At 38.2% G+C, this 16,951-nt stretch overlaps 1 protein-coding gene across 10 annotated transcripts in view; it reads right to left on the reverse strand.

The window, feature by feature from the left end:
• Positions 1 to 16,951, reverse strand: part of eya4 (EYA transcriptional coactivator and phosphatase 4) — a 623,026-nt gene that overhangs the window by 355,590 nt on the left and 250,485 nt on the right. Inside the window, exons 1-2 of one of the 10 annotated variants that reach the window (XM_038799372.1) lie at positions 12,153 to 12,206; positions 11,804 to 11,860 (exon numbers count right to left, since the gene is read on the reverse strand). The exons of 7 other annotated variants lie outside the window; for them this stretch is intronic. The gene's annotated coding sequence lies outside the window, so the exon portion shown is untranslated. Of the gene's footprint in view, positions 1 to 10,480; positions 10,633 to 11,803; positions 12,212 to 16,951 lie in introns of those variants that run through there. 2 more of the 10 variants (XM_038799371.1, XM_038799373.1) reach the window with 2 other exon arrangements.

Genomic DNA, 16,951 nt, shown 5'->3' on the forward strand with positions numbered 1-16,951 from the left:
GTTATTATTATCAATGAACACAGGGAAACCTATCGGCCTGTCTTCAGCTTTACCCACGAGGACAGTAATCTCTGAAGGGACAGTGTGCAGCTGTACCACTGTTACTAATTTGCTTTTCCACTGGCAACATTCAGCCTCTACATGCTCGTTTTTGTGAAAATTCCTTAGACGTTTGAGGTCTACAAAATTATGAGAGGTATGGACAGGGTGGATAGCAACAAGCTTTTTCCAAGAGTGGGGGTGTCAATTACAAGGGGTTACGATTTCAAGGTGGGAGGGGAAAAGTTTAATGGAGATGTGCGTGGAAAGTTTTTACGCAGAGGGTGGTGGGTGCCTGGAATGCTTTGCCAGCGGAGGTGGTGGAGGTGGGCACGACAGCATCATTTAAGATGCATCTGGACAGATATATGAACGGGTGGGGAACAGAGAGAAGTAGACCTTGGAAAATAGGCAACAGGTTTAGATAAAGAATCTGGATCGGCGCAGGCTGGGAGGGCCGAAGGGCCTGTTCCTGTGCTGCAATTTTCTTTGTTCTTTGTTCAAAACTCACGTCCAGTCTAGTCTCTCGACATAACCAATTCAGTTGCCCAATTAAACTTCGCAGTTGCTCTTTTTCCATCTTTGAAACCATTGCATCTTTTTGTGAAACCCGGTCACGGCTAATTGTTACTGGGCTGATACTTTCCAAATAAGATTGCTGACATAAAGTTGCCCCGAACTTAGTCTGTCCAATTTCCAGTCCAATATATTTAAATGCACCGGAAGCCTGACTTCCAACCCTGAATTATTTCCTCAAACCAGAGATTACAATAGCTTTGAAATCACTAGTCCCACCTCACAAAAAATCATCGACAGATCCTATATCCTTTATAAAACATTGCCAGATCTGCTTTCAACTGGCAACAGCCTAACTTTAACAAAACTGACCTTACCGAAAAATTACCAGACTCTAGACGCATCATTTAATCCATATACACATCTGTTCAACTTCCAGAGTGCCCCTTCTGTGTTAGCTGCCTCTTTAGGAGGACGGAGAAAAATGTCTCTCTGGAGCTGATGCCCCTGCAAGAAGGCAGCTTTTATATCTATAGATTTGCATTCCCATGCCTTTGTGGCTAATAGAGCCAAGAAGATCTTTAATGTAGGTGAATCTACCCTTAAATCATAAGAACATAAGAACTAAGAGCAGGAGTAGGCCATCTGGCCCCTCGAGCCTGCTCCACCATTCAATGAGATCATGGCTGATCTTTTTTGGACTCAGCTCCACTTTCCTTATCTTCTAAGTTTTCTTCAAATCCCCTCGCCACAAACCTGGCCTTTGCCTTACAAGTTTCATCCAGAAGAACCTTTTCCATGCAAATCCATCTGTGGGATGGAGCTCTTTGTCTCCTATCCAGTACTTCCGTGTATACTCCAAATTCACTCCAACTGTGCAGTTCTTGTTGTTTGGCATCTTTTATAAATTTTTCATCTAACTTATTGGAAGCCACCAAAATCTCACGTGCATGTGGGCATTTATTCCTATTAGTATTTGTAGTCTTACTCATGTTTCGAGACCTTGATAAACTACTTCCCCTCTCAGTATCTTATTCTGTACTGCTACTGCTTGATCTTTCCCTTCTGTTGTGGGATGTCCTTTCAATAGTTCTCGACCTTTTCCTGCGGACCTGTTCACTATCCAATGTACTATCTGAACTGGCACTGCGTTTCTGTGCCCTCCATTTTTGAACTTCGTTTCCCCAATCCATTGTCTTGACTCCCTCCCTTGAATGCTATACATTCAACCAATGTTTACACTTTCCAGTGGCCTTCCCTGCTCTACTAATAACAGTTGCATCCTGCCATTGACTAGACCCTTCAGGCAAGTTGACACTTTTGTACCAACTTTTGGCAGTTGTCCTTTTGGAAAAATGGCTTGTTCTAAATCATCAGAAGTGTTGTGTTCCTCTACAGAAACCCTGCCTATATCAGTTAATTGGTCCTCATAGTTCTGTAACACGTACGTACCAGATGACCCTGGTTCGTCGCCATGTCTGTCTGCTCTGTCTAAATTTGAAAATGTGTAATCTGTACCCTTTATCCTTGATGAATGTACTCTAACAGTTTGATTGCCATGTTGCAAAATAATTGTTTTTCCATCTATGCCTATGATCTTCTCTGGGCCTTTCCATTCATTAAAATTGTCTCTCTTATAGTATGCTATGTTTCCTTGCTGAAAAACGGTATTTGACGGCCGTACATTATGCCTCAAAGCTCTGCGAATTCTTTCAGAGACTTTTGCTTCCAAAAAAGCTTTTCTACTGCTATGTAATGCATTTAAATGCTCAGCAAAGGCAGAGCTAATTGTAGTCCCTTCCCAAGCTGGAGGCTGGTTATCCAAAATGGACGGAATTTTAGGATTTTTACCAAACACTAATTGAAAGGAACTATAGCCCCCAACCATCGGCAATGGATTCTACTTGTGTACCGCCCATGCTAAAGCTGAATTTAGCTTGCAGTTTGGTCTATCTGCCAAAATTTTCCGGAGCATGTCATCTATTATCACATGGTTTCTTTCACACACACCATTACTAAATGGGCTTTCTGCAGCCGTATTCAGAACTGTGATATTCATGTTTTCACACATATCCCTAAACTCATCAATAGCAAATTCTCCCCCATGGTCTGTAAGGAATTTTGCCGGTGGGCCCATTCCTGTCCTTATCCATTTTCCACGATTTGATCCGGAATTACTCTCTTTTCTTCACTTCGTACAATCATTAATTGACTAAATCTGCTTGCTAAATCTACAAAATGCAAAATAAATATATTATTGGCTTTATCCCAGATCTTAAAGTCCATGGCCACAATGTTGTTAAAATCCCTCGCCAAAGGTAGGGTTACTATCGGTTGTGCTGATGTCCTTCTGTACTTCCTACAAACTTCACAGTGATCACTAACCTGTTCTATTGGCTTAGTATAGTCTTCATTCCTTCCCCCTGCATCTTTTAATACATTTTTCAGCCTCCGAGGAGATGGATGCGCAAATTGCCTATGCAGTTTTAAAACAACAAGCTTTTTATCAGCTAAAGTCCCATTTTCAACTGCCATTCACACATCTTTAACAACTGAACTTGAAATATTATTTGTCAGTAATGGAATACAATAGTTTTCCGACTGTGTAAATTGTAAGTCCACCATCTTTCCAAATCCTGTTCCATATCCAGTTTCATGTGTGCTTTCTTTATCAACGCTCTGCTCAGAAGCAAAGGTATCTCACTTGATACACATCCGTGCAAAATAAATGATTCACTCCGGCAATATTGCAAGGGATCACCACTCTTTTCAGCGACTTCAGAGTATTATCATCCCCAAACCTGAAACTTGTGGAACTTTCAAATTCCTTAACCTTGTTACGATTTTCAGCATTCAAGGAGTCCAGGTAACATTTTAACCAGTCAGTAGATTTTCAGCCACTGTCCAATACAGCACAATTGAAGGATTCTGCAACCAACACCCTCATTACCAGCGTAAAACTGCTTGTTAATAGGACAATGCCTTCTTTCTGGTCACTATCTTTTTCCTCTTCTGACTCTTCCGTGTCATGTGTCGCTTCAAACATTCTATTGTAACGTGTTGGGCAGTTGAAAGCATAATGGTCTTGAGAGTCACATCAAAAACATCGATTTATCATACCCCGGGCATTTCTGGGGTTCATCTTCCTATTGGAGGCTCTAACTGGGTTTCTGCCTTCATAATTTCCGGGTCCCGATCTCCTTCTATAGTCTTGGAACCTGTTCGTAGCAATACAATTTCGCCATCCTGTTAGTAGTGTATCTTCCATATTCTGCTTCATTGCAAGCTGACCTATTTGGGTCATCAGAGCCATTGGAATCAAATGTTTCCCCACAAAATGTTTTAAAGCTTCTGTCATCTGATCGAATAAGGTATCCTTATCCGCAAACTGAACTCCTGTCAAAACCAGGAGCTTATCCATGTTGCTCACTCTAGCACAGTCAAGTAATTTAACGGCCAACACAGACTGTGGAAATTCCAGGTTGTGTTTCTGCAGCCTTTTACATATTCAGCCAAATTCCATTATATAGTCTTTAATGGAGAAATCCTCTATTTTCCGGAACCTATCAAAATCCGACCATGCTTCATACACACTTAACAAATCATCCTTTTTATATAACATAATAGAGTCTGCAGACCTTCTTCTGAGTTTAACTCTTCCAATTCCAGCTCAGAAAACACTTTGCTAGGGCAGCACGGTGGCCTAGTGGTTAGCACAGCTACCTCACGGCGCTGAGGTCCCAGGTTTGATCCCGGCTCTGGGTCACTGTCTGTGTGGAGTTTGCACATTCTCCCTGTGTCTGAGTGGGTTTCGCCCGCCCCCCAACCCAAAAATGTGCAGAGTAGGTGGATTGGCCACGCTAAATTGCCCCTTAATTGGAAAAAGTAATTGGGTAATCTAAATTTATATATATAAAAAAAGAAAACACTTTGCTCTGTCATCAGGTAGAGAAAGAGCCAATGCCATACCTTGTTTTCTCTTTCCCAAGGCAGTTACCTTAGTCCACATAACTACTGCACTTCTCCATTGGCATATGATTCCCTTTCAGAAAATAAGGTTGGGGGGGGGGGGGGGGGGGGGGGGTCATATCCAGCCATCTTTATCCTAGGTTCAGTCATATATCTTAGGGTTTTTTTTCTTCACACTCACTCCTTGGTTTGGTCTGGAAAAGTTGTATATTTTAACCCTTCACATTTGCACAGCAACGATCCTCTGCTACCATTTGTTAGACGTTTAGCTTCTGTTGTATAAAGAATCAAAAGTTGTGCTCCTTTTCCACAAACACCTATGATTTACTTCAACAGACTCTGCACAAAACTCTAACATCACATCACCTGACACAACGACCATCTGAAGCCCCTTTACATATCAGTATCAATTATTGGATACTTCACAAAAATGAGCCAACTAATTGGAATGTGTCTTAACCCATTACTTAACATCCCTGACCTGTATCACTTCAGCACCCCCCTCCCCCGACCAATCCACACCACCCTGAGGGATGCGCCCACCCCCCAGCCCTTGAGCTGCAGTACATTGAGCTGCGTACCCGTAAATGGAAATGGCGACTCATCTCTTCACTTACCCTCAGCAGCCATTACGCCAGCTTCACGTTTGTAAAAAGGATTACTAAACAACAGCCACGTGATTTCTCGCTGGGGAGCCAGTTAATTCCCGTGAGGCTGTTACATTCAATCTTACCAATGGGATAGAAATTAATGCAAATGGGTGTTAATGATTTGCTCGGCATATTTGGGCGAGATCTGGTACTCGCTATTGGGCCGTGACGGTTAGATGGCAAACTTATTTGCGCCGGCCATGGATTTTGATTTTGGCCTTTTCCAGTATTTAACCGACACACCCAGATCCACGATGGGCGCAATGCAGTGGTCAAATCCCATCCAATGGCTTTAAATTTTAAAACAGATCTGACTTGATCGAATGGAATGGTGGGGAAGCCTTGGGAGCTGAAGGCCTACTTCTGATCCTGATTTGTATGTTCCTATATAACATTTAAGTCATGCATGTGCCAGGAAATGACATTCTCCAGCAGGAGAGAATCCAACCATCCCTCTTGAGATTCAATAGCATTACCATCACCATCACGGAATTCGCCCACTAGAACATCCTGGGTGATTACTGTTGACCAGAAACTGAACAGTGGAAACCCACACAAACACGGGGAGGACATGCAGACTCCGCACAGACAGTGACCCAGCCGAGAATTGAACCTGGGACCCGAGACCCTGGAGCTGTGAAACAATTGTGCTCACCACTATGCTACCATGCTGCCCCTTAATAGTATGCATTCTCAAAGCTTTTCCAACTCAGCCTCAGCTTTTCGAATCTTTCACTTCCCACTCATTAGTTTCGGCCATTGATTTGGATTTGCTGGCAGTTGGGTCCCATTCGACAACCCCGGAGACGGTTAAGACAGACAAGGTCTATGTCTACAAATCCTCTCTCTATTGGGCCATGATGTTGCTGATGGCACTGAATCTCCTGAGACTCCCTTCTCCATCCCTTTAAATTTTTTTTTGGGGCTGTAGCAACACTCAAACAGCGGCAATAGGTCTTGTCCAATCCTTCCTTTCTTCAGTCCTCTGCTCCTTCTACCTGTTTAATAAACAATATTAACACAGTTAGAAGTCTTACAACACCAGGTTAAAGTCCAACAGGTTTGTTTTGAATCACTAGCTTTTGGAGCGCAGCTCCTTCCTCAGGTGAATACGCTCGGAAAGCTAGTGATTCAAAACAAACCTGTTGGACTTTAACCTGGTGTTGTAAGACTTCTTACTGTGCTCACCCCAGTCCAACGCCGGCATCTCCACATCAATAATAACACAGTCTTTGGGCATTGAGATAGAGGATCAGCCATGATCATATTGAATGGTGGAGCAGGCATCAAAGGGCTGAATGACTGATTTCTGCTCCTATTTTCTAGGTTTTCTATAATTCATCTATTCTCAGAGACCTGCCTCAACACCAGGATTTGTTTGAAGGCTGTCAAATAGATGGATTTCCATTCACAGAGAATGGTTGCCGGTTTCCTTTTTACACAAATTCTCAGTGCTCCAAATTGCCAAAACGAATAACACTGTTTGACGCCACTGCAATTAGCTTTTTATCCATCCTTTCCTTCTTATTAGTACCTCTCCATAGCAAATCAGGTCACATGAGCATTCTTTGGAACCAAATCATGTCATAATCAGGAAACCAATTTATCCTCTTTCAGAATACTCCCCAGCCGGGTTTAAAGAGACATAGCATAAAAGAAAATACAGGCATTTCTCCACAGTCCTTTCCTAAAGCACTTCTCATTTGGATTTTTTAATGTTTAATTTTATTCTATAGCATTCATATTAGGTGTGAATAAACCTACTATGAAGAGTGGAGTATCTTTATTACTATAACACAGGTTTTGTTTCAGTATGAGTTCATGGAGTACGAGTTGAAATTACACTTCAGCCAATGTAATAGAAATATTCACAAGCTTAACGCTTACTATAATTGAATGCATGAAAGAGAAAATATTTAAGTCACAAAAGGAAATAGTACCAGTTATTCTTTGTTCCTATGTCTATCATTCAAAACTCTGCTGGTTTGCCTCAGCTCACAGCAAGTCCTGTTCCCCTATCACCCCTGCTCCTTGCTGACTTACAATGACACTCGGTCACATCCTTGTTTTCAAATTCCTCCAAAGCCTTATCCCTTCCCATATCTGCAATCTCCCCCAAACCCTACAACCCTCCGAGGTATCTGCACTTCTCTAATTCTGGCCTCTTGTGCATTCTCAATTATACTTCCTCTGGCACTGCTGGCCGTGCCTTGAGTTGTCTAGGTTCCGAGTTCTTGAATTCCATACATATATTTCTCTACCTTTGTAACTCGCTTTCCTCCTTTATAACACTCCTTAAAGCCTACCTCTTTGACCATCTAACCCAAAATCTCCTTATGTGGTTCAGTGTCATACGTTGTCTTGTAACACTGTTCTGAAGTGCCCTGGGACAATTTATTACCTTAAAGGTGCTGTGTAGACATGTTGCTGATCCCAAGTTAATCATATCAAAATTAGCAACGCTGTCTACACTACACAAAATGTCTCACATATACAGATGCTTTTAGCATTAGTAGCTAAAGATCCTCCCAATACAAAGATCAATTTTGACCTAACAAATAAACCTGATTGTGACGCCACATTTTCTAGAAATGAAGCTGCAACATTGTACAGTTTCTTTCGCTTCATTGTATGTTAAACATGCTGACTATTTTGGTGAAGCTATCTTCTAATTAAAAAGAACAGAATGAAATCACAATACTAAACATAGGAAATCCCCAATAATTCAGCCCTCTTTCCAATAAATAGTTCAACCCGGCAGTGTTGGGGTCTATTTGAAATGAGTGTAGGGGTCATTTAACGCCTCATAAGTGCAGGGATTCATGCATTTATTACTTCGTTATCTTCTCTAACTATATTTGTAAATATATGTGAGGAATTGCAAAAGCATTGAAGCGTGTTAAATAGAAACTGGGTAAATACAAGAGCGTACATAAAACATATACAGAACATCTTAAAAGAAACAAATACTTTAGCAATGATGTTTTTAGTTAAAACATCACCTCTGTAATTAAGAATAAAATATAGATGGCATGTTGTGTGATAACTGAATTACCTGCACATTTTCATTAACTTTTGCTGATAAAGCAATTTGTTCAATTCACTGCACATTGGCGGTTTTGTGGTCTGTTTTAATATTTGAACAACTGTCACAAAACTATCATAAGGTTTGAAAGACAACTGTTGTGTTGGTCTACTACGCTTACTAGTACTATTTAGATGCCAATATACGAGCTACTGGAGGTGCTTTTGAATTTTGTCGCCACTTTAATTTCAGCTGGAAAGTTTGTTTATTAAGAACTTACAGTTAATAACATGATACTCTCTCCGTCATTCTTTCAGCTACGCAATATAAAAAGTCTAGTCCCACAAAAGCTTTCAGAAACCTTCTAAAGTAATTGCACATGGAGATTATTGTGTGGTTTCACAATTTTTTTCAATCTTATTAAAATGCTTAAAACAGAATATAAACTATTGTTTAGAGACCTTACACAGTAACAACCAAATTTTACATCTCGAGTAGAAGTAAATAACCTCAGGACAAGAATTACCAATAAACTTCAATTTAACAGGTTTCAAATTGAGCACTGAAGTCTGCAGACCTGAATGTATTGCATCAGATCAAAATTATATTCAAAAAAATATTATTTGGTTTAGAAACTAAAGCAAGTGTAAACCCAGGAAGGCAGATATATCTGAAAAGATGTTGCCGCAAACTACAAATGCAATACTTTTAATCTGCTGCAAGTGCGGGGAACCGTAAGTAATTAGTTCCTGGGCAATTATGAACCAATGGAAATGTTCAGCAATATTTTCAAAGGTGTCTGCAATTCCTTCGGCCTTGTTTGCCTTCTCTGGTGTGACTTTCAGTCATTTCAATAGAATTATCCTACACAAGGGGTTTGAGCAAAATGCTTTCCATGCAACCTTAAATAGCGTAACTGTATTCTGCAGGCCAACATCATTTTCCAAATGCACAGATTTAAAAGAACACATTGAAGGCATATCTCCACAAATAGTTCATACAGAATTCAAAAGAGTAATAGAACTCAAAGAAAAAAAACACAACTTCAACTAAAACTTCACCTTAGTTGGAACACAGCAGTACATACAAGTCTTGTTTTTTTACTCCAAGCATAGTATCCCCTTGTGCAAGCAACAAATGAACATTCCTAGCTTTCAATGACAATCATAAAAATCATGACAATGACACATAAAATGCAAAATATTCATGATCACATGAGTTTCCAGTCTGTGATAATTGTAAAACATAAGTGTGATCAGCCAAAAGTTGAATGTAGTTCAAGAGGCTTTTAAGTTGATCAAAACAATATTTTTTTTCAGGAACTATCTGAATTAATAGATTTCCAGGGCTTTGAATTTTATATATCAAAATATTTTTCAATTAATCACATGGCCAAGTAAAGATAGTGATAGATGTAAGCAATTAAGAATATCCTAACATTCTAGAATAAAGTTAGCCCATTTTTAAAACGCTTATGTGAGACTAGAGTTACATGTTATCACAAGAAAATGAAAATTGCATTTTGATAAAGAACAATTCATTTTTAAAGTGTTTTTAAAAACTGTACCAGCTGGTAAATGTTGCTTCAAAAATTATTTGTTCCATCAGTTTGACGTAATCATAACCTGTTTCATAGCTATGCTCTTAATAACAGGAATTGAGTTTTATAAGTCCTGAGAATTACTTAGCAGAGCTAAAGACAGCACATTTTTCTCTACATTGTTAACAGCTTTATGAGATTTGTAGAAAAAACCCAACAATATTTTCTTGCAAAATCTTACTGTGCCTTAAACTAAATATCAGTTGGGGTTTATTTAAAATGCAATGACACACTTAAGTATTTACGGCTTCATAGGTACAAGCTGTACTGAAATACTTTTACTGAAAGAGAAAGAAATCAAATCACACCTAAATTGCATATTCCACACAAAACTGATCAAGCTTCCTTATTAAAGTTCACTCTCAACACAGTGTCAAACATTATTCACATTTGCCTTAAAATGCTCTTTTGTACTAATTTAGGCACAATAATCTACCCAATATTCTTAATTTATAACGTTAAATATATTTTATAGTATATTTACTACAGCCAGGCTTTAAGGTACACTTTCATAAAAGAGCATGTTCAGAAGGAAAGCAACTGGGCAACCCACATAACAAGCTGCTTGCTTTAAAACCATGCATCAATCTATTCCATACAGCAGCTCTGCAGTTTCATGGCATTAGCCTACAGAACTAAATGGGAAAGGAAAACCTTCCCTCTTTTACACACTGTGCGTACCTGTTGTTACAATGAAAACAGAAGTCAGGTTCTCAAAACAATCCAAAGCCCTGAAGGTGAAAAACTGATTTCAGACACAGAAGAGCCCAGTCTGTGGTATTCTGTTTCCTCCAGAAGCCTGATAAAGAGGCACTACCGTGGTAGCCTCTCACTGGCTGTGTCCCGTGAATGAAGCAGACTTTCAAGAAGTCAGCAAACATTTTGCCAACTCATGAAATGGCCTCAGATTGCAAACACCGACAGTTGGTCTTAAAAATGAAACTCGATTTTAAATAGATATGTTATGCTGTATAGAGCACGGCATCGCACCAGTTAGTAATAATATTTCTGACAACCAGGTTATGAGGATCTTACAAATAAACAAATTAAAGATGAAGGGAGTTGACTGCTTAGTGTATTGTTGCGAATTATTTCTTGTATGTTACTAGCAGTAAATGTTTTAAGCATACTTAACTGTTTTTTAAAACAAGCATATCTAATATAGTTTCAGAAGAAATTAAGATAAATTTTTCTTAAATATTTCAGTTGAATTTTCTAGGTCTACCTTTATATCTGTAATGATTTCAAATGGATCTGTAACTTAATCCTCCTTCCGTAGATCTTGACTTCCTTCTAACAAATTGTTATGAGACATCATTATAGATAAGATGACATGAATATTTCACATATATTTTCTCACTGGTTTGCATTGAATTAAAGCAATTTTAAATTCGACTTCAAAGGGATGTGTAGAACATTTGTCCGCAATAATAAAACAAATAGTCAACAATAACGAGCACATTTTCTGCAAACAAGGTAGGGGTACCCTCCAGTACAAAAGGAGAAGAAAACTGCAACAAGAAGACTTACTAAAAAGCATAGCTCATTGAGCCCGACTCTGGACGTAGAATGATTTTTTTTCACTTGACACAATGAACTGAAAAATAAGTTCTGTAATTCTAAAGTAACAAGACACTCTTGTCTTACAAATACTGTAACTTATCTCCATAACACGAGCTTGCCTTTCAGCATCAAACCGCATGGATGCATATACCGAGGAACACCAGCAAGCTCAACAATTGTTTCTCACTTTCCCAGAAATGAACTGCATAAGTTAGAAACAATTTTTGTCCCCCTACTGAGACAAAGCTACAAGGAATTACAAAGTTACTTTGGACTTATAATGATAATATATCATCCACTGCAGCTAGCAGTCCGTAATGGAATAAAGGAAACAATTCTCAGGTAAGCTGTTCAATTATCTAGACATTGGGCAGATATGTGAAACAGCGGTCTCATTGTTTTACTGGAAACAAAGTGAAAAAATAGAAGGTAAAGTCTTACCGGAAAAACACACAGCTCTTCAGTTAAAACTCCAAAATGTTCATTTTGTTTTCACCTCTGCAAGGAAGATATTAAATTTTGTTTCTATTTTTCTTTACCTTACTGTTCAGTCACCAGTTCAACGTTATAAACGTGCCACAGCTTTTGAATTAGTCAAAGTGGTGATTTTTTTTCAACAGTAATGTTTTTATTTACTCTGCTGATTTTTTTCCCCTTTTAAAGCTGTAATCATGTTCGAAGGTTCAGCGCTGTTGATTTAACTTTACCATGAGGATAGTCAGAATAGTAAACAAGTTTCAGACTGACCAATAGCTTTCCACACTCTTCTGTTTATAGCAAGCTGACTTACATTCAGAGGTCACCTCGTCAACAGCTCCTGTCTTTCACTGGATATATAATGTGCTGCATTTATTCCATGGCTCACCAGCGTAGCCACATCCCCGGCCTCTGCTAGCCTGCTGTCACTTTGTGACGCATCTGCTCTTTAGCATGTGAAGTTTCAGTCTCAGAAGGGAATTTTGAATTTTTTTTGCAATAATGCAATATCATTTTCATGGAGTCCCTTAAACGTTAATCAGGTTCTATTCAAAGATTCCTTTCAGACAATATGTCTTTTCTTTTACTTTTTTTTTGCTTATTGAAAGAACGTCAATTTTAATGTTCTTAAAAATTTACCATTTATAAATACAATAAATATCTAGGAATTAAATGCAGACATTACTATAGTTTATGTTTATTACTTTCGCCGTACAGCGTGAAACGTAATCTTGGAAGAAAGGATCCTGAAATTAATTTTATCTGAAACCAGTTGCAATTTTGTCACAAGGAATCGAATTTCTAGTTAACATTTTCAGAAATAAATTTTTTTTTGAAACTGTTGATGGAACAATGTTCCATTAAGCTTTAGCTCAAAAATAACACCAACAATTGAAAACATTAAACCACTGAAAAGAATTGCAATAGAGGGTTTGATCTGAAAAAAAAGTTCTGAACCCCCCACATGTTGCAGCATTAAGTGAAGCGGAATTGTCTTTTTAATAGCCTTCTTTAAAAAATCTTCTGCACAACCAAACTTATACAAGTATCACTGTTTAACTAACCTCACACATAATCACTGTGCCACCGACTTAAACAAAGGAAAGAAGAGACTGAAGATGGCACCCTTCCTCCATAGTGGAGACCACTGCGACTCCTGTCACAAATGGGGTTTGAGTGAAGGTTACACCTGCAGCACATTTCTGGTTCACTTTTGTCACCACTGCAATGTTTAAGTGACGGAAAATGTCCAAGCTCCATTAAAGCTAATAACACATGATTGATGTGCTGCGTTAGGAAGCTGTGTCAGTACAGATTAGAACATCTGTGCCGTCACTTTGACAACTCAAGCACTTTATTATTAGAAAGGATCTTGGAAGGCTGAAAACTCTCTTAAATGTTTCATGGTTTAAAAAGAAATTGCACTGCATAATGCAGACATATTCAAAAATGTCCAGCGCTATCAATTTAAAAAAAGGCCACTTCTGCTGAACGAAAAACATATTTCTGTATTTATTTACGTGAAATATTCATTGACTGGGATACTCCTGGGATATTTCAGTTACCATTAATGATATTTCATACCACAGAAAATTAAGTCTCGGCATCTGTGTAAAGCGTTTGAGTACCAGGCGATGTGCACTGTATTCAAAACCTATTTTAAACTGCTTGCGCTGACAATAAAATGAACAGAATATCTGACTGAGTCACAGTCTGTTTTAAACATACTGTCAACTTCTGAAGGAATGAGAGCAGTGCACCGTATTCTGGTGCAGTCGTAGATACAGCCAAAGTAGCCATACTAATTTGTGTCACATCAGTTGCATGAAGGCTATACTAAAAGCAAGAAACACGGCTTACAATACAAAAAGAAAGACCAGTACATCACCTGAGAACAAAAGATGAAGTTCAGACACAGCATATGCAATTCAATTAGTTTTACAGCAAACTATCAGAGTTGGAAAAGACAGCGTACAAGTAGTGTTGCAGCCAGGACTGCTGGATAAGTCTGCAAATTGTGTTGTGGAAACACATTTCAGCAGTCACCCTGTCTGCAGAAAGAAGCATTTTTGTCTGAAAGCGTCGATCCCTTCAGGAAATACCTAGACTACTAAAAAAAATTAGAATGCTATTAGCTGCAGCCCCTGTCATATTTCTTCAACAGCACACAGGTAAACATCACCCTTCGCCAAGTACTCAAAGATACTGCCAGAAACCTAATGGAATACAGGCAAATCAAAGTAATTCATGGAATTTCCTTGGATTTAGCCAAATGTCTACTTTCATTTCTAGTGGTACCATAGTTAATTTAAGCAACAATCTTTTTTGTCAAATAGATTAAAATTTATTTTGTTATCTTTGTTCAGATGATATAATGAAGTTCCACTTCCAAAAACAGTGTGGACCTCTGATACGCAAGAAAGAGGCATGGGTTAGTTATTAATGCTTCAAATATATTTATTATACTTTTAATTGAGCTTCCATAAGTCAATGAGGTTTAGAACCACGTCCAGAAGCAAACATTTTCTGGATGTTTGGTGTAACAAAAGGAGTAAATGAAGGGAAAGCTAAATTAATAGAGGATAATTTATCCCTGGGTTAAATGTTTCAGCATTGTCTGTTCCTGCTACGCCAAACATTAGTGGATTTAAAATGTCTTGGCATACGAAGGAATATCTGTGCCTTTATCTGTTCAGTAAGGTTCATTCAAAAGGCGCTGAAAGACAAAAGCCTGACCATGTAAAACAGCAAGAATTGAAATAAAATAACTCCATACTAATACACCTTCCCTGCTATATAATAAGAATACGACTAATAATAGCGTATTGTCACAAGTAGGCTTCAATGAAGTTACTGTGAAAGGCCTCTAGTCGCCACATTCCGGCGCCTGTTCGGGGAAGCCGGTATGGGAATTCAACCAGCACTGCTGGCATTGTTCTGCATTACAAGCCAGCTATTTAGCCCACTGTGCTAAACTAGCCCCTTCATACTTGTATTAACAAGCATTGCAGCATCAAGAGGCTTTAACATTGTACACTAAAGGGATGGGTTTGAAAAATGGAACACAAAAATAATTTTTGTAAAATACCCATCAAGAGCACTTTTTTGTTAACAGGTCAGAAAGTATGCAACCTAAAGATGGCGCTATAAGCACTACATCATGAGGTTGCACAGTTCCATTCACTTTTAAGATGCTATTTTTCAGTATTTGCTCCAAAAAACTTTTCATTTCATGTGATTCAAGCTTTTTATAACAACTCTTTCATGAATAAAGATAACACATTTCCGTTTAACTATGGCAGCATTAACATGGAAGGGTTGGGAAATCTTACACAATCTCTTAATAGTATCAGAACCCTTTTCAGACACTCACACAATCAGTTATTAATAATCAATATACGTACGGTGGATATATCATTAACAGTCACACTGTTCTTTAAATCAACTTTTAGGGGAAAAAGCTTGTATGATTGATACCATGGTTACCTACTTGCAGGCACTGTAACACATTCTCCCTGGAGCCTTTCTGCAAACAAGCAAACCACCTTCCTGACAGGGAGAAATATGACCCACAGCCTGACTCATGTCCTACTGTTTAGGGAAATGTAGCAAAGACTACATTTGATTATTCCAAATCCTCTCCTAACCCACCCGAGAAAAATAAAATCAGGCCATCCCACAATATGCTTCTGAAATAAATTGGTTAAAGATTATTGCAATACAAAATTAAAAAAAAAACATTTTAGCAGAAGAAACAAGTCCTGGTTTTGGAAGCAGATCAGACAGAATCCTCATTCATTATTAACCATGTCTTGCGCCTGTGTCAGCGCCTGATAAATAATTTAGATTAATCTCATTACAGAAGATTTCATTACAGGATAATTTAATTAAATGATGAATTGGCTCCCAGATGTCAATGTGTGTGCCATCCTTTAAATAATGCTGATGATGGCATAGGGATTTGCCAGGTTTCCAGTCCAGACTGGGGAATGTGCATTATTTAACATGCTCTGCCCCAAGTTGAGAATGGTCACCCAGGTGCTTTGTTGCAGCTAAAAATTATATTTTAAGAGAAAACCCAAACTTTGCAGGCTATTTCAGAAGTGTTGAAACTTTTAGAAAGTGGAGTGATGATCTTGTAGAACTGAATAGGTGACACTGAAGCATGGACAATGCCTGTCTTATCCCAGCGAAATGATTTGAAATAGAATACTTAAGAAATTATTTCGAGGAAAATTGTTATGAACAAGATTAAAAGAAAATTTTACGCTAAATTGAAAGGACTCATTTTCAAAAATATGTCCAGCACTTTCAGTGTTTACGCTCTGTATAAAATATGCTTCTATGCTAACATTGCACATGTTGGTTGTTGTGTAACAAGCACCCAATTTTTAAATGCTTTTGTTTGTTGTTCAATTTGTATTGACCTAGAGTGGAAGGGATTCAAGTGACTGATCATTAAAATGTATTTTACTTTACCAAATTCAGAGTTCAATTTGTAAATGTGTAAACTATTTATAAATAATTATCATTAAAACCTTATTTATTGAGGTCAAAAGTTAGTGCTTATGGCCTCTTAAATATATATCACAAATTCCAACACAAATTATAACAGGGAATAAAGACCCTGGGGAGGGGAGGAGAAAATACTTTATTAGCCTTAGACAGAAAACTATTGAATATTTTGAAGTTAATGAGATGACAGGCAAATCATATTTAATCACAGAATATTCATACACTTGGTCCAAAAAATATATTGTGCTGAAAATATTCCCTTTTAAAAGTAAGCCAGAGAATATGGAGAGGAAATAGCTCATCAAGTTTGGCAAAACTCCACAAATTAGTTTACATTTGACAGTGCGCTGATGTATCATAAATATATATGCAAATGAGCCATGTGGTTCTGAGGAGAAAAGGTTTTGTGGGGTAACTGCAGTGTGTACTGAATTGACATATCTCTTCATACACCAGTGGTTGTTTTGAGTATTTTATCTTCTTTGTAAAGTAAATTTATGCTTCTTGGGAAAACAATTCAATTGGTTTTTGCATCACAAAATAGTGATGTATACTAAATTTACATCAATGGGCCCACTAAAAAATTGTGTTTAATTC

The sequence above is a fragment of the Scyliorhinus canicula genome, chromosome 6 (genome assembly GCF_902713615.1).
Source record: "Scyliorhinus canicula chromosome 6, sScyCan1.1, whole genome shotgun sequence".
NCBI classification, from domain to species: domain Eukaryota; kingdom Metazoa; phylum Chordata; class Chondrichthyes; order Carcharhiniformes; family Scyliorhinidae; genus Scyliorhinus; species Scyliorhinus canicula.